General features: G+C 46.3%; 1 non-coding gene across 1 annotated transcript; it reads left to right on the forward strand.

The window, feature by feature from the left end:
* Nucleotides 1-22,524: 22,524 nt before the first annotated feature.
* Nucleotides 22,525-22,597, forward strand: TRNAS-AGA (transfer RNA serine (anticodon AGA)). Its single transcript has one exon. It is a non-coding gene; the product is annotated as a tRNA-Ser (tRNA).
* The last annotated feature ends 1,447 nt before the right edge of the window (nucleotides 22,598-24,044 follow it).

Below are 24,044 nucleotides of genomic sequence, written 5' to 3' on the forward strand. Positions count from 1 at the left end.
TCGTCCACTTCTCTCTGCCAGTAGCAATTCTTGAGGACAAGCGACGTGAAATATTTGGCATTGCGTAACCGGTCCAATGCGTCGTCGATACGCGGGAGCGGGTATACGTCCCGTTTCGTTGCCTGATTTAACTTACGATAATCGACGCAGAAACGCAAGGCGTTCTCTATTTTCTTCACCAACACTATAGGCGAAGCCCAGGGGCTGGTAGACGGCTGTACTACGTCGTCGGTAAGCATTTCTTGCACCTGGCTTCAAATAGCCTCTCGTTCCGTATACGGCACGCGGTGGTATGGGTGTTGTGAAATCGGCTTGGTCTCCGCGTCAACCATAATGCGGTGTTTGGCTACTGACGTTGCAAAGCATCCAGCAAAATCCTGAAGGAGCTCTAGGAGTCGCCGCCGCTCAACCACCGACAGATTGGGATTAATGTCCACAGTTGATAGAATGTCGTGTGCATCGCATCCGGCTGGCGACGACGGCGCCAGAGTACAGATGTTCGCTTCCTCAATAAAGTCGGCAATGTACGCGTTGGCTGTTCCTTTCGCAATAGGCTGAAACTCGGTCCCGAAATTCGTAATCCAGAGCTTCGCACAACCATCGCGCAAGCGAACAAGTCCTCTTGCAGCGCAGATCCCTTTCTAAAGAAGTAGGTCCACGTTCCTCTCTGCCAGTACGTCGCGGTCTCATGGTGAGTCACTTTCCACTAAGACCATAATGCTGCACCTTGGCGGGACCGTAACGTCAGCAGCTGTAATACGTAAGGCGGGCGTTGATGAATCGTCGACGCTAGATCTCGCAATGGCTTGGCTCGGCGAAATCGTCACACGTGATTCTCGCAAATTAATTATCGCACTGTTAGCCGGTAAGAAGTCCAAGCCGAGTCTGACGTCTCGCGGACAGTGGGTAAGAACAACAAATCGCTAACATAAACAGAACCGCCAATTGCAACTCTCGCAACGCATCTTCCAGCCGGGGTAATAAGGTGTCGCCCTACCGTGCGTATCTGAGGCCCAGTCCACTCGATTAAAACGTTTCTTTTTTTTCAATTTCCTGGCTAACCCACTACTCATAACTGAATAGTCCGCCCCCGTATCAACTAACGCGTTACTAAGAAAATCGATAGAAATTGGTATGTCCTAAGCTGTGCACTCAGGTTCATCGTTCCATGACGCCGTCTGAATGCCGTTATCTTGTAATAAACGTGATTTGATGATGTTCGGCAGTTCGCTCGTCAGCGGCCTTACCACCGCGGTCGCTATTCTTAGTTTCACGGACAGCTCGGGGAGCGGGGGCTCGGTGAGCGGCCAGTGCGGTATGTAGAGGGACGCGGACTTGGAGAATGATAACGGGAAGAGGTAATGACGCGGGACCCGTATTGTGGGACGTCTGGGGTATCCGTATGCGCCGACAAGTACTCCTCGATTTCGGGCGGTCGTTCATCACTCCGAGGACATCGTGCACGTGGATGAAAGCCACGAAGTCCAGCGCGGCGGTACGGACAGAACCTCAACATGTGACCGGCTTCACCACAGTGGTAACAAAGGGGCCGGTTGTCAGGTGCACACCAGATGTCGGTCCTTCGAAACCGTGTCTCGGCGAGAAGAGGAAGACGGCGCAGGCTTGGATCCAGAGCATGTTGGATCCACTATGGTGCTGGTTTGGATAAGGCACAGTGGTGTTCGCTCTTGGAGAATTGCACGGGGTATGCCGCTGAAGCACGGACGCGTACGTTGGCACACTCGGTGGTGGTGGCTGCACAGACTGTTCGGGGACGACTTGCCCAACTTCCTCACGAACGACCTCTGCAAGTGATGGAAGCCTCGACGACGACGTGAGACCCTGTAGCTGCATGTGTCTTAGCTCTTCTCTGACCACAGAGAGAACTAGCTCCCTTAATGCATCATCACAACCATTGCAGCCGGAAGCACAGACGACCGGTGACATGGCGGACTCGTCACGGTTATAGTGCTGAGCCCTGTGTCGAAGTGTTTGTTCTATCGTGGTGGCCTCCGCTAGAAAATCTGATGTCGTGCCAGGTGGATTGCGCACAAGCCCAGCAAATATTTCTTGTTTCACCCCGCGCACTAGGTGGCGCACTTTCTTCTCTTCTGACATACTTGGATTCGCATGCCTAAAAAGGCGGATCATGTCCTCGTAGTGCCTTCCTATACTTTCGTTAGGGGCTTGGCAGCGAGATCGCAGCGCCGACTCCGCACGCTCTCTTCAGTCGTTGGCGGTGTAGGTCGCCAACAGCTGGCGACGAAAGAGGTCCCATGATGGTAGCGTCGTTTCGTGGTTCACGAACCACGTCCGCGCTGGATCTTCGAGAGCAAAGTACACATTATGGAGCTTCCTTTGCTCATCCCAGCCGTTGTAATTGGCGACCCGTTCAATTAGTCCAGTCAGTCTTCAGCGTCCTTATAAAGCTCGCCATGGAGGGACGGGCGTTCGAGACTGGAGGACGACGAACTGGGGCGAACTCTCTCTGTTAGCCACAATGTTCGAGTTGGATCTATGCATGTTGGCCACAGGCGAGCAGGATAAAGGCCCGAACTCTGCCGACTGACCTCGGAGGCGGCGGCTGGAAGTGCGGGGGACCGGTGTCAAATCCTTGGTGACTCTCGGTTGCCCTGGAGAATGGGAACTCAGAAAAAAGGGAAATTGCACCCAGCACCTCCACCAGAAAATGTAACGAGTACGAGGCAGCGAACACTGATGGGATCAGTTCCACGCACTACACTCAGTTTCGTCCTGTTTGTCCTCGGTTCAGAGAGGCACGCGGCAATATTTAATAAAGTTGCTCCAGGTCGGCGCTCTTATTAATGCGTAAGCATTAAGTAGGTATGTCGGCAGTTTTGTCTCACCAGAATTGTCGTCACGATTATGTTCGAATGAAGCGAGTTATAAGAAAAATTATGGTTACATACGATAGAGGACCAAAACAATGACTCTCGGGAATTAATTTAGTGCGTGTGGGTTAATTAGGCAATTAATTAGAGCCAGTTAGCGCAATAAGATGTCAAAATAGTATCCGACTTCCGGTGACGTAGGCCTAACGTTCGGTAGCGGGAAATTTTAAATGCCTGAACGTGAACGAGCGAGAAAGCGAAAGGTTTGCGTGCACAAATAGTGCAAATTGTTAGACAATGTGTAAAAAGAGCTAATCAACCAAATGCAGTCCGAAAAATTCCTAGAGCACTGCAGAATGTGCAGTGGAGTAATGCGGAAGTCTGAGCGTTGCTGCTGCACATGGTACATCGCGCGCCCCTTATCGAACACAACCAGCGTTCTGCTGAACGCATCAAATGTCATAGACGTTCTATAATTGGCTTACAGGAAAGGAAAAGCGCAGTATCTGTCACTCGCGGTATCCCGCTGGCACATCTCACGGACAACACAGCAACGCTCAGGCTTACGCATTTCTCCAGTGGAGATTCTGCAGTGTACTAGGAAATATTTATTCTAACTAAAACCGATGAACGAGTACGAGTGAAGAGCAACATAACGTAGTAAACCGGCAATTTGTTTTTCGGAGAACAAAAAGAAGCAGCTAGCTCGTGGATAAACCAATAGCTTTTACGGCGCCAGTTAACACACTGGTTGGGATTTCCTCCCCAAGATTGCTCAAGTGGTCGACGCCACTCCCGCTTCATCACAATTTTCGCACCAATTGCAGGCGCCGTACTCTATATCAAAGCTCGCCTTTTTTAACGCTGACCATTTACTGCTGATTACAGCCTTTACAATCCGATGGAATAAAAGTCTGCGCTAACAAGACACGGACGAAAGAAAGGCAGGAGGCAGCGCAGCCTTTTATTGCATCGAACTATGAACCATCTAGCCCGACAAGTTTTAGTATTATAATCCGAACCATTGTGGAAAATTGCCGCAGTAGACGCCTCTCGCCAATCAATGATGTCAGGGAAGTTTATCCATTTTCCGGGCAATCTTTTCAACAACATTCCTCTTGTAAAAAAAAGTATGGTTGTGTTTATAGAGTTCGAAATCCAAAACCGAAAGAACGTCGTAGTAGAGGGATCTAAAATTTTTCGATCACCTGGGGTTCTCTAAATTGCACTGAAAATCGCACAGTATACATGGTCGTCTAGCGCTTCGACTCCATAGGCACGTGGCCGGCGTGGTCGGGATCGAGCCTGTGGCCTCAGGATCAGCATTCGGGTGCCATGAATTCTAAACCACCACGACGGGACAGATGTTAAAAGCGACTATCTCTAGCTTTCACAAATTTAAGGAGTTGCTAAAAACAGAGAAATATTTATTTTAATTAACGATATTTTAAACTAGCTCGATAATTTCGGCAGCCAGTGTAAGACATTGCTCGTGGTGCGGAAGTATCGGTTATCTATTTCACGAACAAAAAAAGCCGCTCCATTACAGTATATGTTTTCTCCTCATAAATATCGCGTGCTAGGCTCGCGTCTGTGCCGGTAGCACTAAATTCAGCTCCGTTTACAATAACGCGTTTCTCCTCTTCTTCCTTAAACGCGTTCTGGCGTCTAAAAATATTGATTGGGCAACCTGTACAACATCTCAACTTCAACTTTATTTACTTTTTTCTAACTCCTAAAGTCCGAGTGTCGGCCTATAAGACGGATAAGGACCGATTTCGGAGTAAATACGAAAGGGACGTTGAGCAAAACGCGAGCCTGAATTGAATTTACGTGGTGTGCCTGTTCATGAAAGCGATTTGCGCGGTTATCTTCCCCGCTTGCATCAAGGAAACCACTTTGAATGAATGAAGCCCGATAAGAAATAACTGCCGATCAGCCAGGACGACACTAGTTCTCGTGTCGTTGTCTCTTCGTTCGTTTGTTTGTTTTTTTCCTCCCATCTTGGCTTCGCGCTTTTCAGCAGTTACCGAGCGATCAACTCAGCCGATAGCATCAGTTCTTGAAAGTGCAATCGTGATAACTTCGTCGTTTAGCACAGAAACTTGGGGATTAGAAATTGGTACCCGCATTGCGCCCGCATGCAATAAATAGTGGATCGCTGAAAAGTAAACAGCGAACCAGTATGCAGTTTAACACATTCCTTCACTTTGGCGTTCATTAATCCAGACAAACATCCTAGATTAACGCAAGTATGCTGCAATAAAAACCGGGTGAAAGGCTATCTATTCCACGAACAGAAAACGCCTTCCCAACTGCTGAAGGAAAAAGCGCCAAAGGAGGAACCTTATGGGCTTCGTAAAAGAGAATTTTCCGTTACGGCAGTTGATATCACTGCCTCCGACCCCTGCAAAAGCGCGTCGGCGCGCATTTGTTATGTGTACCTCCGATGTGCCTGAAAATTAGGTCGCTTCCCAATTTCCTTCGCGAGCGTGCGGAATGCGCTTGTGGGCCGCGCATCGCTGGCCCTCGCTTCTTCCGGGTGCGGTCGGGTAGCACACATCACCACCGCCACCCCTGACCTTAAGGAAAGGTCGGGTCAATGACCGCGCCAGATTTCAAGAGGCCTGCTGGGGGAAAGAATGGTATTTGCTGGAACAGCAGCTCTGGATTGTAAGTTATACATCAGGATAAGCATAGCCCGAGCTGCTATTACGGCAAAATTACGTTTTTTTTTTTCCTCGGGCTCCATTGAATGTTTCACTCCCGACTCCCAATCTCACATTTGTTTGGCAGAGAGCATAAGAAGCCGGTAATACTTCGAACAAACGGCGTTGGAAATTAGCGTTTGTGCCTTGTCTCTGCCAATATATTTCGCTTTGTTAACAACGTCCAGACGATTCGTAAGTCTGTGCCTGTCTTCTGAAGCAATTACTGGCGCAGTGTGTGCATAGCTGAGACGCTCCATGTGTTTAGTGAAATTTGACGTTATTTGGAAACATTTGTTTCCCTAGTCGCTCCATGCATCTTTCTTTCCTGAAGCACTTAATTTTTTTTCTCTCTCCTTTTTGAAGTACCGTCCGCAGATGGTTCGAGAGGTGTGCACCCCGTTTAAAAATTGTTTCACAGCAGAAGACTATTGTGCATTTTGACTTTTGAAGGTTTTAATTGGTTTCTGCGGAATTATAAATGCGTTAACCAGACCTCTATGACACTTTGCCTGCGCGGGTAAAATGATGCAGGATAAAATGATGATCCTAGGTTAAGCTCATAATCAACTTCTCTGAGAATTCCGACGAAGGGGCGAGGAGAGAGGGCGAAAGACGGCCTTACTTATCGCACCCCTTGGTAAAGCACTTCGTATCCAGCCGCCGGAAAATTAAGGTCATTCAAGCAAATGAACCGTCTGTCACTGGCAGTGGATCAAAAAAGACCGTGACGTATTTTTGTGCATTTTTAATAATTGCTCAGTACATAGCAACCATACACACTGAAATTCACTTGTGTGTACTACCTTTCATATTCCTCTTTCTAGAGTAATTCGTCCTCTGAGACACAGTAGGGCGCAGCACTACTGTCAGTTACAGGTTCGTTTTTTAATGGATGCTTATATGAAAAGGGTAGTTATATTTTTATTGTATAACACTATTAGCTGGTATAGCAAAGCAACACATCTTGACTCGTGCTCCCATACCCTGAGAGAATTAAGTTTCATTGCTTTCAAACACATGCTCCCCAATGCCGAAAAGAAGGGACCGATGTGCAAAGAGGGAACAAAATAAAGTACCCGCTTACTTCTCCGAACAGGGCCGCGATCAAGGGAGCTGCTATAGGCATGCTGGCAAGCGAGCCACCTGCTCTTCCGTAGCTCCGTGAAACAAAAAGCTTTGCCGCATCCTCCGGGTGGACCACGAGGGGCGAGGAGTTCAACGATCCCGGCAGCGCAAATGCCATCAGGGCGGGAACCCGGCGCGCGCTCTGACGTCATGCCCGGAGCTCCGCGAGGGGAAAGCGTGCCATTGAAGCGCCGTCCAGAGCCCGCGGCGGCGCTTCCGCCTCGAGTTTGTAAACAAGAAAGTGGCGCTCGGCAGCGGTTGTGCCTCTGGGCGTCGTTCATTCACTGCTCGTAGAGGTGTCGAACGCGGGTTGATGATGCGACACTCCAGTCAAAAGTAAACTCGATCGGGCCCTTCCTTGTTTATAAATATACGCACATTGTGCGTTTCAAAGGCCTCTTCGTTGGAACGCAAGTATTCAGTCACAAAAGTTCTTCCCTCTGTCATCCTGTCACATTTCAAGGCATGCAAGTCCGTCGTCGCTACCTGTTAACTCGTGCCTCTACAGCCGGCCCAAAAACCGCGCGTCTTGCATTTAAGCATTCCCGAAACACTTCACGGTGTCACGAGGGCGCCCTTAGCAATAGGCACCTACTAATAATATATTTCCCAGCACAACAGATGTGACATAAAAATCCGAAAAAGTATTGCTTTACCACATTTTTTCTTAAAGGGCGGGGTCATGTATTTTTTGTCTTGGATGCCACTTGGCCACTTGGTTGTGGACAGTGAACTAAAGCGGTACCTTTATAGACTGACAAGTCCCTCTCTACTCATTTGTGAGCTCCATAAATGATGCCTTTAGTGGTGGAGTCGCCGTCAAATAAGACATCATTGGCAAATAACACAAAAACAAAACTTGAAGCTTTAACTCTGAGTGAACAAACTTGCGGCTGACACTTCATAGCAGCAATTTCCTTTGTTTACGATCCAGGGGCATGGCATCCATGCATGTCGAAATATTTCACGTCATCATTTCTGTAGCAAGCTCTTTTAGAGGCGATCTCAATGACTGCGCTTCAAACTTTCCTTAGGCACCTTCTAAGCTGAAAATTAATTACTCACGGACATCAGCGCTATCTGCTGCTTTACTCCAGGTCCCCACATAATATAGATGGTGTAATCATGGCAGTGATTTATTTACCTTTGCTAGCTCCTCTCTAGGTTGGGGCATTTGTAAAGAGCAATTGTCAAATATGCAAAGCTGTGAGAATTTTCGACTGAAGGCTGAAAGGTATAGGTTAAGCATGTTTTGCATGTAGGTGAAAACTGCAGTACGCTTGTGGTTGTGGGGGATAAAATGACCTGACCATGTCGGGCCGTTTCCCATACTGGCTTATTTAACGTGTTGTTGCTGCGTGGAGTAGCAATACATACAACTATCTTGGAGTACAATTGAATCACAATTGTCTAACACGGTTCCTCAATATTCCCTTAGCGAAGGACTTAACTTGTTTCTAGCCACTAAGTGTAATAATGAACTATAATGCATTCATGTGCTCGACCTATTATAAAGCGCTTTCACAGGCTGCTAATTTTTGCCTGGGGTTCATCTTTTCAATCTGCGAAACGCGATAAACCTTTTAGACCTGTCAATATTAGTGGTGTCAGTTTCGCCCTCCTTAATGGGAGGGAATTGCACGGCGTTTCATGATTTTTTTTTTGTTCTTTCACAGAGACTTCCCATTCAATAGTTTGAGCGGTATTTGAGCTCAGTTTAGTCAATGCTTTGCCAGCTATTATTTTGTCTTGGAATTTGTGGCAATGTTTAGTTATGAGGTTTATTCAATCGCGTGCATTTCGCCGTTCGCCTTTCACAGTTTCGCGTTTCTACTCCGTTCTTTTTTCCTGTGTCGAAGAAACGGGTGTACAAAGATTTGCTTCAATACTGCTCGCTACACGCACGCATGTACTACTCTCTACAGGTAAGTTTGGCCTAACCAGAAAGGAGGCAGCATCGACTGTACGTAAAATACTTCCTTCTTTGCCGTGTAAACGCACTTCCATTTACAGGTCGTATACTGAGGCTCTGTCCGTTAAACTATATCGCCAAAAGCCTGGGCACGTACGCTGGTAAAAAATAGTGCTTGCGACGCTTTTTATTTTGCAGTTTAAAGTGCTCCGTTGCTGATAGTAAATGTCGCGCATAGGCACAGGTCTGCGTGCACAAGCTGATTCGCCGCCGTAAATGGTCACATAATTTTTTTCCTTACTGGCGCCAACCTTCTCCTTGCACTTACTTCAGTTCTCCTTAAAAATAAAAAAAAAAAGCGATAACCAGTGCACTTTCGAAGGGATGACGGCAGCAAAATTTCGCTGGGGAACCGAGGACCCTTCTCTGCTGCGGAATACTGCATCTGCTTCATAATGAGGACTTCTGTTTTCACTTCTTACACAATTCGCAAGCACCGTCGTTTTCCGTAACGTTTTGCTCTACTTCACCAACGCACTACAGAATAACTCTCCCACAACCTGCTCACTTGCGGCAACCGAAGACTTGAGGTAGAAGCCGTGACCGGAAGTATACTACAGAGGCGCGCCTTCTATCCGCCAGAAAGTTGAAATCTGGGCAAGTTTGTGCATACTTTAGGCAAGCAAGTTATTGTCTTTCCACTCTCCTGTTTTTTACATGTCTTACTTCTTGCTGTAGCTCTCTGCAGCCGAGCTGCGGAGCGTTCATTCAGAGCCCCGCGCGACGGCGTCTTTTTTTTCTCCGCCTGTATACACACATGGAGCCCGGGAGTTCAACGACCCCAACTGCCGCCGGCGACGGAAATGGCACCGGGGCACGAACCCTGCGGCGCCCGGTGACGTCATGCCCGGGACCGGGCCACGCTTTCCTCCTCTACCTTTCCTTAAATAGCCTCTGCGGGGAGCGTGGGAAAAGCGGGTCAGTGGTGACGTCACCGGCCGCTCAGTGCCATTCAGCCAGGCAGCGCCAGGGTGTTTTTTTTTTTTCTCTCTACATCTGGGCGCAGCCCGTTTTTCACGCCGGTTTCCCCAGGGAAGATGGGGAAGGGGAAGAACGAGCGCGTAGTTCTTCCTTGCCAGCAGGCGCTTTTGGTGAAAGAGTCAAACTAAAGACAAAGTACCACACGCGCGTCACGGTTGCGGTTATTACGGCGCATCGGAAATATTGGATTATGCAGCGTTCCTATAGATTCCCGACTTTTGTAGCTGCAATGCGATGCAACTCGTTGGATAACTGTGTAGCGTGCGTAGGGAAGCATTCTCACTGTTGTGCTCTTTGTGTTGCATTCCCGGAGCCGGAGCAGTTGTGCGCTGTAGCAGCTTACGGGGATTGACTCCACAGGGAGGTTTAACATGGCTTCTTATTTCCTCTCGTCAGCTTCCGCAGTATGCTCTACGAAGGCGCTTATGAGAGGCGACGTTCCTGCTCTGGCGAACTTGTAGCTCGGCCCAGTGCCTTCTATGATACAGGTGTATTTTACGCGCATTAGGGCCCTTCGCTCGCGCATTTATCAATCATGAACAATAGGTGACACTTCCGCCGACACAATCTACCCAGTAAAAGGAGGCGGGAAAGAGACGCTCGCCTTCTGTTTTTATTCCCAGGGTGCCAGATAGTACTGCAAGAATCCTCATGACACGGCCCAGGTATTCGACTGTAAATACTGAAATCGCTCTCCATTCATGTTTCGCTGTTACAAAGTATCCTGCAACTTTGTGCAAATTTTTGGCAGCAATAAAAAAACAATTGCATCGCCTATCCTCCGTCTTTGTGCAACGGTAGGTCGCCAACAAGGCGGAAAAAAGCAATATAGACATCGACAAGCGCCATCTAGGCTTCTCGCTAAGCCGAGGGCCACAGCTGCACTGCTTGCAGCCAGCGAAGCTTTTTAAGCGCGAGTACTACGCCGCAAAGAGAGGCTAAGAATAGACGCATGGAGAAAAAGCACGGTGTCCTTATAACTATATTTAGAATCAGACATGGGACACGCGAATATAACAGGATTCCCCCAGATAGGACCTCTTCAACTTACTTAGGCTTTAGAGCACGCTAAGGTTGAGGAGCACAACTGAGCGTCACGTTTAGCGGAGGAAGGAAGCCGTTCGTCCGTTTGCGGAGGTGTGAGCTACGTTTGCGCTGCTGGAGTGAGCAATTTAGTTCTTACTTCTGAGTATATTATTCAGCAATAATACCCTTTTCTTCCACCGAGTGCTTTCGATTCTGTGTTTACCTTCAGTTTTATTTTCATTTTTGTCCTTTCATAATCTGTCGCATTGCGTTCATTTTCTGTCCTTTGCAAATAATTATTACCTTATACTGTCGTTTAGAATGGACAGAGACTGCATTTGAATAGCTTACTGTACATTTTTACAAGCAATGGGCGTAGTTAAAGCTTCGTGTAAAGTCATCAAGGTCGTTTAAACAACAATTTTCCGCTCCCAGAACAACAGGAGGAAACAAACATCTTTCTGCGAATTTCAGAGTAGTGAAGTTCACACCTTCGCAAGTATTGGATAGCGTATTTTGAGAAAAGATTTGATTTTTTTTTCGATATTCACAGGAGCCACGCAAAACAGACAGACCAAGCTGTCAAGAAAAATATTAGCTCTATTTCTGACATTTGCAAAGATTTGGAAGTTCTGTCAGGCTTTTCAGTGGTTCTATGCACTGAATCAGCTCAAAACCTACGGACGATTTGGGAGAAGTGGGTTTCCAGAATAATATTCGCGAAAGAACACCTCATGTAGATCGGCGGGATATAAAAAGCAGTTTTAATAGACGAATCGGAGCTTTTGTCGTGAGGGAATGTATAGGATTCGTCGTATACGCCGTCGAAAAGGCAATATATATGGTTTTCTTTTTCCTGGGAAGAAAATCGTTAGAAGAATAAAATTAACTTAAACCACGCTTGGGGGCAGGCAATACCAATTTATAGGGAGCACCTGCAGATATTCATCAGACGAAAACCATTTAGCATATGTTTGCTGCCCATACTCACCAATGGTGCTGAATGGAAATCGATTAGGGTCATTAAGGGCAGCGCAACGAAACACAAGGAGTACCATGAGAGCAACAATTATAGGGAGGAAGACAGCAGCTTGCAGTGTAAACGGACTCCAAATATTTGTAGTGTAGCAAAAATAAATTGAAAAAAATTAGATTTTCTGCGGAGAGGATATAGCTGGCTCAATAGGAGAAACTTGACAGGTAGCGAAGGAAACTGAGGTGAAATATTCAAACGTTTCCTGGATTAGAGTAATTCTGTCAGGGCCAGGGCAGGAGTAAATCAGGATCAGCCTATGAGGTCTTCACATATCGGGGAACATAGCGTGTTGATGGAAATGGCTAGGGCTGTCTTTTTCGATGCTTTAAATTGCGCACGTTGTCTTATTCAGTTTTGATTTTTTTTTTTTTTTGTACTCCGCTTAATGGGTGAAAAACACTTTTTGGATGTGGTAGAGTTTTCTTTACAGATGGTGCACTAAGAAACTTGAAGGAAAAACACATTGCATTGCATTTTGAAATATTTTGTTGAAACTTCTATTTATTTTAGAACGCATGAAAGATCCAAGCTCTCACAAATGACAAATTAAGGCTGAAAAGCGTGAAGATAAAATTTGCATTCGTCACTTTCAACAATATCTTGCGCCCACTGCTATCAACCTGTTGGGAGCGAGAATATTTGGAATCTGAGGATCGAATGAAGGTCGCGGAAAACAAGAGGAAACAAGCTTCTAGAAAACGTTTTAAAGTCCTGCATCTACAATACAAAAGATCGTCCGGTAAATAGCTAACTTCAAGAGAAAGAAACCTATTTTCAAGCATTATCCGGTGTCCTCGTCTGTAAGCTTCCCAGGCCTTTCTTCTTAGCCAGCACAACCTTTTTGCAACTCCCTGTCTTCGTTAATCAGTTGAAGTAGGAAAAACAAAAAGTCCTCGAAACATTTTTTTTTCATGCGCTTTTTTTTTTTGTTCCGTTTCTTCCTTTTTTAACCAGTGTTGCAGTGGCAAGCGTCGTTTGTTTGAAACCATGTCAACTAATATTCTGCCTCGTTTCTGCCTTGTATATTTTTTATTATTGTGCTCTTTTCTACTCCTGTAACAATAAAAAAAAAAACATTAATCATGTGACAACGCCAATAACCACAGAAGAAAACATCACACACGTTTTTCACTCAGTATGAGTATTCTAGAGCCGTACTCTAAAACCAAACTCACGTTCTAAATGTAAAACGCCCGCTTCGTTGCGCTACCCGCGTCTGTCCTCAAGCATATCATGGCGAAGAACTCCGAAAGATGAGAAACACAAGCCCACAAGCACGGATACGCGGACGCACGCATACATGTACACTTTAGCGCATAGACCGGGTTTGTATTCAGTGTCAAGTTGCCCCCGTAAAGTCTCCTCCTCCTTAGCAATACGCTTTAGCAGGGGAAGCAGGGCAAGGACTCTTTAGGAGATGGACGTGCTCCTTCGTATTGAGCTTTTCGGCGATTTAATTTTGAGACATCTCTGGTTCTGCCCAAAAAGTCTGTTTGCCAGACATTCTGAAGCGTTTTTCAGGATGCTGGGCATTCTGAAATATGGAACAGGTTTTCATAGAAGCTAAATAAAAAACTTGGCTAAACTATGCAAGGGCCTAGTTCAACATTCGGCGTGGGCTTACAGATGAGCAGTGGCGGCTGCTTTGCGCCAGCGCTTCCTATCTGCCGCGCTGCTCTCTTAGAAACGGACAACACTCCGAGACGGCAGTTCCGTAAGTTGAAGGTCAGCCTTGTATACTCGGTCGCCACGCTGCACCTCTCGCGTTAGCCTCTCGCTTCTGAGAGGCATTCGTCGCCCGCCGCACCTCGGTCTGGATGCGCCACCAAACGGATTATCCCTCGGTGACGAAGACAACCTGGCCTTGGCTACGCCTACTTCCGAGCCTCTCGAGTGCGACGAGCATCCTCTGCATTCTCCGCAGTACTACGGCACACCAGCAGCTGTGCGCCGCCCACAGGCGCTGGTTTTTCGGTTTGCTATCGCGTTTCTCCAACCGCATGCGAAGGAAATAGTAGCTGAGCCCCCCCCCCCCCCCCACCCCCCTGAGATTCGCTTAGGAACTGCATCCAATCAATTGCCTTGACAATGAAGAGAACAAGACGCAATGACAGGAGTGGCATAGTGAGGCCCTATGGCAAAAGTCTGGTGTCAGCTGTAACCCCTTTTGTGAGCTCGGTGCTGCACCGTTCTCGAGAGGCGGGAGCAATAAGGGGAAAGCCGCTGCGCCCGTTCTTTGTTTCGATATTTTCACCTCTTTCCACCCTTCTGTAGGCGACATCGCCCTTCTATTTTCTTCTTCTTCTTCTTCTTCTTCTTCCCTTCTCACTTCGCCGTCTATCTCTGTCCCTTTATCTTTCATTCCTTCCTTATTCCATCGGTAATCGCGGACGTGCTTCATACACGCGGCAGCTCAGAATGTGACTCCGAGGCCAGAAACCCGCCCAAACCCGAAGCTCAAAGGCCGCGCCCAGCCCAGACCCAGAGGTTCGAATTAACTCACTCCCCCCCCCCCCCATCCCGGGCTTCCGAATTATTTATTTACTTTCACGGCCGTTGAGGACCGGTGCAGACAGCAGTGTTAAAGATAAAAAAATTAATAAAATGTTAATACAGTGTTGCAATAAGCAATGGTGAAGCGCAGATAAGAAAGAAGGATGAAAACAGAGCAGGTGGTGCCAGCATTAATCAGCCTTCTTGTGGAGAAAAGAATGAACAAGATCCAATGTTTAAATCTTTCATCATCAATAGGGGATGTAACTTAGAGCAGTGAATACGATTTGTATCACTGATTTTTTTTTGCGTAGTATGTTTTGTGTAAACTCTAGAAGTTGACGCCACGTGGAAATATCTTAAATATCTAAAGTTCCTTTTTTTATCACTGGAGCTTGTCTAACGACAGTATTTGAGCCCAATAAACGAGCTGAACGCTTCTCAACAAAGAAGCAAGGTATTAATCAGTGGCTTGATTAAGATGACGCACATGTCATGATTGATCGAGCGTCCCTTTGATACCAAAATAGCTGTAAAATAACTGGAAGCAGAGATTTTCGGAGAAAAAAAACAATCATATAATTAGCATTGCTAGCTATCTGTTAAATATTAATTTTTCATCTCAATCTACCGGTAATGTGTGTTCTAATGTACTTTGCAAAAAAAAAAAAAGAGTACAAGAAGTGACATTGAGTATATATTGTTGCGGATCAGCTTTCCTCGGAACTTATGTTACTTTGATTACATCACACTTCTTTTATTACGCAAATGTAAATGAAGCACTTAGTTTTGTGAGCCTATAGTGGCCCCACGTGCAGGAAGGTTTATAATGCCAGGCTAATTAAGGACATTGTAAAACTGTTTGAAATTTTTCCAGCACGTAACATATCCGTCAGCGCAAAATCGAATGAATAATAATGTGACATCAGGAGGGTCCTTTATATAGGTTCGAAATAGAAGAGATCGTTGTAAAGAGCCTTGAGGAATACTGGATATTACTGGACAAAATTCAGAATTACGGCAATTACCTTTCTCATAACAAGTGCAACCAAGTAAAACATATCGCAATGCGTTTTATTATGACGACACATGTGTTAGCTTTAGTAAGTTTTAATGGGGAAGTAAATGAAGCAGGGCGTCGAATTTTTAATCAAAATAATGAACATGTATACAACGACCCACCTATAATAACCAGTTACAACAACATTATTATGAAAGGCAACTGAAATTCCCTCGCAGGAGTTATCTCTTAGAAATCCCACATTGATTACTCCAAATAACAAAGATAGAGTCAATAGCATGTTCAAGTAATTAATCGGCATGAAATAAACGTGAGTGACAGTGTCATGCAACTTCGGTGCCTGTCAATATCACCATATTGGCGTGTGTATTTGAACCATTGCGTCATCCTTCAGCTGTCGGGGATCATTCCGCTCTGCAATAATTATGTAGAAGTAATGGTAATTTCAATAATTTGTCATAAATGCAGTCAGCACGTGAAGATTATAATATTTTAGCGTTACTGGCCAGTTTAGAAAATCACATCTAGACAATAATGACCCTATCTATCCATCAATGGCAAATAATTTTACCGAAGATATTTCAGAAAGCGTAACCAGCGTAATTGTTTTGAAACATGTGCAAAGTTTGCTATTTGAAATGTGCAATGGAGATTTCTGCGCAGCCAGTTTGCCGCGGTTACAGGTTAGCGTTTCTTGAAGGGGGGTTAACATTAGTATGGTAGAAAACCTGCATGCGGTAAACGTCAGGAATCAGGGCAAGGTATCTGAAAAAGTTACCTTTAATGAGGACAATAGTATTTTTGTATCGCGATGCCGCAGAATGGCAAGGATTCCCTCTGTTAGCAAAGGTACACACCCTTCAGTGACGAAAAACGCGTTCATTTTTGTGCGTCGCACTAGAGCTTCATCATCATCATCATCATCATCATCATCATCATCATCATCATAATCATCATCATCAGCCTGACTATACCCACTGCAGGGCGAAGGCCTCTCCCATATTTCTCCACTTAACCCGGTTCTGTGCTAGGTGCATCCACTTGACCCCTGCGAACTTCTTAACCTCATCCGCCCACCTAACTTTCTGCCGCCCCCTGCTACGCTTTCCTTCCTTTGGAATCCAGTTTGTTGCCCTCAGCGACCATCGGTTATCCTCTCTTCGCACTACATGTCCTGCCCATGTCCACTTCTTCTTCTTTATTTCCCCTAAAATGTCGGTAACTTGAGTTATTTCTCTGACCCACTCCAGAGCTTCAACTCAGCCCAATAGCCGATGTCCGCGCAAGTACCTCTGTCACCTGGAAAGAAAATTGCAGCTAGCCTCACTGGGATATCGGAGAAACAGGTAGACACTTTGCGGAGCTCTCCGCAAACCATTAAAGTACCACGAATAAAAAAGTAAACACGATAGCGCTTTTAATAACCCCTTTCCGTTCCCCGAACTTTTGGCACTGCCAGACTGACAGAAAGTTTGGCAAAGTGTTAAGCCTGTTTAGCAGGTTCGGTTTTAGGGTAAAGGAAAGCACGCAGCATCCGTCTCATTTCTCGGTGAAAATCTACACTTACGATAAACGGCAACACTCAGAAGTAAGTGCATGTCGCCTTGTTAAATATCCCTGTCGCCAGGTAGCCCACGACGTCACTAGCAGATGGATGCTAAGCGGCAAGCGAAATAGTGAGACAGCACATTGAACGCTCCATAAACAACGTTTGCTTCATAATTTCGAGCCAAAGTCACGTGCGTTCTCCTTCCGACACGTTTCCCTCAGTCCTGGGTTACGGCGCCCTTTCGCCCTAACTATCTCTATGCCATTCGTATTAAGGATTCTTTAAACACATTTCGTTGGCAGCTTCTTCGCCGAGGGAGAACATCAACTCTCCATGATGTGTTTCTATTTCCGCTGGAAGTTATTTTTTTTTTTAAAGGTCATCTGTATCTGAGTTTAACGTTTCCCGCAAGGAAGGAGACCTCATTAGTATCACGCGCTCAACAGCCATTAATGACAAAACATGGGCTATTGGAACGAGCAGCAAGCACTAATTACTAGCAGTGCGTTTACAATAATAGAAGTGCGATTTCTGTACTCGGGTAAGAAGAGAGAAAACTTTCAACAGAGTCTGAATGTTTGCTGCTCTCCCACGCCCACATACGTACGCGCGGGATGACAGGCAATTTAATGATGGTGTCGCTGTTGGCCCCATGATAGAGCGGAGGAGCAGTTTGGATTTTCCAACGCTGAGAACCGGGAAAATCAGAACTGGTAAGCCGCAGGACGCTGAAGGAGTCTCAAGACTTTTGACGATAATAGAAGGAGTTTGTGGCGTTGCTCATAACGTTTAGATGTACTTTGGACCTCAATACACGCAGTGTATGGTGACGGCGCTAACGAACGCATAGCGTTAAGAGACGGAAGAGGAGAGGTTGAAACAGAGACTTTCTCTAGCACTCAAGAAAAAAACAGATACAAGCCCAGTTTTCTCGGACATCAGTTTTAATTGAGGCGTAACTGTGGAGTGTTGTAAAATAGTGTTATGAAAATGCTGAAGGAAACGGTGCACTCTCCCGATGTGCAACAAAATATTTATTTTAAAACTCGTTCTTCGTTCGCCCCGAGTAGTTAAGTAGGTCACAGAAAACCGATGGGGAAAGTTTCTAGAGGCAGCAAAAGAGTATAAACCCCCCGAAGAACGGTTTGCGGATATATTGATCGTTAAAATGGAACGTCACGGCATGCGATAAAACAAAAAAATGTTTTCAGAAACCGCTTCCCCTTAAGAAAATGTTTTTACAGTATTTACGAAATTTCCTGGTATGCTTGGCGTAAAATGTTTCGCTTCCCTCCCGTCCCTTTTGTAAGAGTTTTTTCGAGCCCAGCACAGCTTTATTCTTCGATATAAAAAGGTCTTGCAACCAAATCCGACCTGTGGAGTAATACAAAAGTCCTCACCGAGCGACCTATATAAGGTCTGAAGAGCCCATTAGCAAGCGGTAACAGAAAACCGCGCAGATGCATAATGCCTCTTGGTAGAAGCGATGGCGTATGCTCGCTAATACCCTTACATAGCCCAAGCCAGAGGGGCCTTGTACTTTATTAAGCGAACCCGTTCGTGAAAATGGGCCGAGTGCAAGGCGTTGCGACGTCGCACAGAGGACGCCGCGGTAGCACAGCCCACTTCTGGAATTTGCCCTTTGAAACAAGCGAACTAAAGGGGCCTCTGGCTGCTGCTCTTCAGCCACTGAAGATTGCCATTTACCATATATGTAGTTCAACGTAGCCTTGAGGGCATGTAAGAAGTTATTCGGACGTTGCACAATGCTTGATGCTGAATAAACTCGGTTTTTTACTATATGTACTGAAGCTTTCATCCACTCCCCGTCAACACGCAACCATCTTACGAGATTGTAGCGCCAAGATTGTTTTTTTTTTCGGAAGCAACACTATGCTTGTCGATGAGCCGTCTCGCGGAGCACCTGATGAGCCATGCTGCGCATGCGCGAGGAGCGATTGACGTCACACTGAGCACAGCTGGAGAGCCGCAGCCGACTCCTCTGCGGCGCGGTGACTCAGAGGTGCCACCGCCGCCGCGCTCGCCGCAGATGTTGCTTCCGCAATTCTACTCGGGATGGTCATTGATCAAACCACAGATTTTAACGCGGTAGCGTTAAGGAGCTCGTGTCGCAGAAAAGCCGGTGTCGTCGGCGTCGTTGGCCATGAGCGATAAATCCCGGCATGCACTTCATAAATAAAAAGCAACTTCCATGTGCGGCGCTGCCCCGACACGTGGCGCGCCACTCGCCCCTGACGTTTCGCCGTGCACCCTCACGGGTTGTAAAATCAAGCGTCTTTCCTTTCTTTAGATCACTATCTTCGCTCACCCACTTCTCCCCTTCGGGCCGCGCGGGTACCGGTGCGAGGATGCCCCAATACCCTTGCGTTTAATAAGGTTTCTCGCTCTCTCCCCTTCCAACATCCAGCATGCGTCACTCGACCAGTGGTGTTTAGGCGACGCGGCTCCTCTTTCCGCTCACAGCGCGATTGCTAGGTGCAGCGTCTGATGCCGGACGCCTATGACGTGATCGCTGCGCCGTAGCGCTTCTGCTGGGAAAGCGTCCCCTGCGATGTAATAACGCTATCGCGTTCCACTTTTGAAGGCGAAGCTTAAGCGTCCTCCAAATTTTTTTTTCCTTCCTGGGCGTTCATAGAAAGAGATAATAAAGCAGCTTTTTCTCCTATCACCTTTTTTCGCTGTACATTGTATGCGAAAATAAACTCATTAATAGATTGATTAATTAATGGCTTGTATTTTTTCTCGCGTGACGAAACTGCATCCATACCAGATACCAAAATTACTAGGTAAACAACAAGCGTTCAGCAATCTTTATTTTTTTTTCTTAGCCCCCACCATGGCCCTCGGTTTAGATATAAAATGCCTCAGACGTACCATCACGCTGCAATAATGATTCGAAAGCTGTACACAGGCCCTGTGTGTGCGGGCGTGAACTCAGGTACAGCCCCAACCATTTAGAAAGAGTGCATACCTTCAGGCCCAGCAAGGACGTTCGCGCTGGGTGGGAGCATGTAATTTATTTAAGCAAAGGTACCTTATAAAAAAACATGCAAAATATTAAGATAGGGAAGGACAACACATGCGACAGTCCTGACAAAAAAAAAAGCCAGACTTACCATGAATGATCACTTTCGTGCTTTTAGTCCAATAAATGTTTCCACATGTGACCGCATATTTCAAGAAGATAATATAGGCAGAGGTGGTCGGGTACATTCTGATCACCGCTACGACGAAGTTGGAGTGACAATGTAGTAGGTGCTGCCCACCTTCTGTCTATGTCGTGGGTTTTCAGCTGGTGGAGAGGTGCTTTGAAGGGAAGCTCGCCGCGTCTTAGAATTCGTTTTCGCCCTCGCATTTAACGCGTTCGCGTTAAACGCTGCTCTTAGACGAATAGATAGTTTTAGTTTCACGTACCGTGGAAGCTTCACGCGTGCACCTATGTGTGACCAGTGCGCATGCGCAGAACGTAATCGGTCCACGTGAATTTCATGGACGTACGTGAAATTCGGATTTTCACGTTGAGGCCCTCGAGTTGCTGGTGTACTCGTAGCGTTCACAACATGGCAGCGCCACGAGCGTCCGCTTCACAGCGATAACAGCTTCTTCGCTAATCCCTCGATTATTATTATTATTATTATCATTTGAAACTTTATTGCCGCCGATACAGGAGGTTCCCAGACCCGAATAGGGGGCTGGGACTGCGCGACTAGAAGCGCGCAAGGATACATTGATTCTTCGTGGCCTCAGCCGCCAGGCGGACGACTTCTTTTTGGGTATCAAGGGTTTCGCTTTGGACAAGGGATTCCCAAGCTTCAGTGTCATGAATGTTGGCCACTGGCTCAAGCGAAAAGGGGCATTGCCAGATTATGTGACCTAGTGTACTTCTCTGTCCGCAGTGTTTACAGTTCTCGTGTTGTCTAGCGATATCGTGTTCTAAACCATTGTATTCGCCTTCAGGTTTCCCACTCTTACCCTCACATACAGTTCATCGCTTTTATTTTCCAGATAGAAGGGTGATTTTGCAGCTGGTAAGCCTGACGAAGTAGCGTTTGCCGTTGCCATATCAATGGTGTCGCAAGACTGGCTTGGCTTGGACTTATCTTGGATTAGAATGTGTATACTGAGACTGAACCAATGGCTTGCTTTTGATTCGTCTTGTATTAGAGTGGCTGCAACAGTGCCTTTATTTGTTAATAGTTCGCGCTGGGAACGACGTGCGGTGTGCGTCGCGAACGTGTAACTATAAGGGTTTGAAACGACATGCGTGTCGGCTACATAGACTTCTCCCGTTCATGTACGTGAAACTAAAAGTGTCTATTGTCTGGCATCAACTATCGTCTTTTTTTGCAAAACCCCCGCAGCTGCTACGCGATTATCGGATTTGTAAAGACAGTAATGATTTCACAAGTGCATATGAGATACTCGAGTTCTGATTTGTCGGTGGGGAGGGAAGCGTCATGGGACAATGTGGCATGGCCGAATTTGAAGGCGTGCTGGCAATTGGTAAATACGCTGGTCACGTCCGTTATCAGCACATCGACGGGTCCATTCGATTCAGCTGCTTTCTTTGCACCAGATCCGTAATGTTCTGCGGTGGTGCCACAAACTCGCAGTGCCAGTTCCAGCAGTTCAGGTGCAACATCCGCACCAGCTGCTTCCAAACGAATGGTAGAGTGCAGGCTGGGTCATCTGCTAGCCTTGGCGTCGCCAACAAGCTGAGGTCGCGAATAAAAGCGTTAAAAGGTCGCGAAATAAAGAGCGTTAAGCAACAGGTGAAAAACACAGAAGGTAAAAATTGGATAAATTCGATGGAAAAGAAAGAGAGTGTGGAATTATACCGTAAGTGGAAAATGCAGATCAGGAAGGAAGATTTCTTTGATAACTCAAGAGGCAGTGCCCTACTTTCCTACTTTTTGACGCTAGATCAGAGTGCTTTAGAACACGCAGCTACAAAAAGAAATTTAACAATGGAGATGACGCATGTGCTGTATGTGGAAACTCCAATGAAACAATTGACCATATTATACTCGAATGTAATGGTATCCATCCGGAAGTTGATCCAGGCGCAATCACTGTTCCTGAAGCTCTGGGGTTTAGAGATACCAGTGGCCGGGTGAATAAACCGGCGGTGGAAACTAGCAAAAAACGACTGGAAGATTGTTGGCTTAAAAGCAGAGAAGTGACATAATGCTAGTAATGTAGGAACAAAAATTTAATAAATAGAATGATGGTTTAGTTAACCATTCTAAATCAATAATTAAGATATATGGAGAAAAATGAGCATGATAGCTACTGCTACCACCCCAATTCAAAGGGGACGCTCCTATATTCCATCCATCCATCCATCCATCCATCCATCCATCCATCCATCCATCCATCCATCCATCCATCCATCCATCCATCCATCCATCCATCCATCCATCCATCCATCCATCCATCCATCCACCCATCCACCCATCCATCCATCCATCCATCCATCCATCCATCCATCCATCCATCCATCCATCCATCCATCCATCCATCCATCCATCGATCCATCCATCCATCCATCCATCCATCCATCCATCCATCCATCCATCCATCCATCCATCCATCCATCCGTCCGTCCGTCCGTCCGTCCGTCCGTCCGTCCGTCCATCCATCCATCCATCCATCCATCCATCCATCCATCCATCCATCCATCAAGGTTCGTATACAGACAACATGAATACCCAAGAAAGTAGCAGGAGGGACAGCGGCCGATGTAGCTCAGTTGGAAGAGCACCGGACGAGATATTCGGAGGTCGTGGGTTCGGCTCCCACGATCGGCACGTTGTTTTTTCTTCTACTTTGTGTTTAATTATCTTTCTCCTAAACAGATTGCATTGCTAACTTATGTCATTATCGAAGTAAAAATTAAAAAAAAGACAAAGTACAATCCCCAATGCTTTCCTTGGCCTCGCCGACTGTTCGCTTCTTTCCTTCATGATCATGAATCAGATCTTTTTAAAAGCAATCTAACCCGAAAAGTGATGCAAAACACCCCCAAGGAGCTCTTGAACTTCAGAAAAGCCGCCGACGAAAGAGTGATTGTCTACTTAGAGCAGGATTTTGACACTTTTCTTGAAAAAATTAAGCACGGCACTGCCAGCGTGAGCAATGTATGGATGCATTTTAAGAATGCAGCACAAAAATGGTTTGGTTTGTGGGGTTTAACGTCCCAAAGAGACTCAGGCTATGAGAGTTTCCATAGTGGAGGACTCCGGGAATTTCGACCACCTGGGGTTCTTAACGTGCACTGATATCGCACAGCACACGGGCGCCTTGCTTTTCGCCTCCATCGAAAAGCGGCCGCCGAGGCCGGGATTCGATCCCGCGTCCTTGGGAACAGTAGTCGGGTGCCATAACCACTGCGCCACTCTGGTGGTAGTACAAGAATGTATTCGGAAATGCATTAGAATGTCAGTAACATGAGGTTTTTCTCTGACCGAATCTGCACACTTCCTATCTCTTAATGTTACCCCTACCTTTTTTCGTTCCATAGCCCTCTGGGTTGTCCTCAACTTAAGTAGAACCCTCTTGGTAGGTTCCACGTTTCAGCCCCATAGGTGAGTACAGGTAAGATGCAACAGTGTTATACTTTCCTTTTGAGTGATACCGGCAAGCTGCTAGTCATAATTTGCGAGTGCTTGCCAGATGGGCTCCATCCCAATCTTATTCTTCTTGTTATTTCTTTTTCATTGTCCGGATCTGTGGTTACTACTTGTCCTAAGTAGACATATTCGCCTACTATTTCCAGTCCTTCGCTACCTTCCGTAAGCTGCTCTTTCTTACCGAGGCTGTTGGACATTACCTTAGTCTTCTGTATATTGATTATCAAGCCGACCGTTCTATTTTTCCTGTCTAGGTCATCAATCATTATTTGAAGTTCATCCCCCGAGTTGCTTAGCAAGGCAATGGCACCAGCAAATCGCAGATTACTGAGGTATTCTTCATCTACCCTTATCCCTAACTGCTCCCATTACAGGTCTCTGAATACTTCTTCCAAGCAAGCTGTGAATAGCACTGGGAATATCGTGTCTGCTTGCCTAACACATTTCTTTATGAGAATTTTGTTAATTTCTTTAAGCAGAACTATGGTTGCTGTGCCGCCACTATATATATCTTCCAGCACTTTCACGTACGGCTCGTCTACCCCCTGATTTCGCAATGCCTGCATCACCGCCGAGGATTGTACTGAGTCAAATGCTTTTTCGTAATCAATGAATGCTATGTATA

This window comes from Amblyomma maculatum, chromosome 7 (assembly GCF_055883805.1).
Source record: "Amblyomma maculatum isolate TAMU_Amacu chromosome 7, ASM5588380v1, whole genome shotgun sequence".
Taxonomy (NCBI): Eukaryota; Metazoa; Arthropoda; class Arachnida; order Ixodida; family Ixodidae; genus Amblyomma; species Amblyomma maculatum.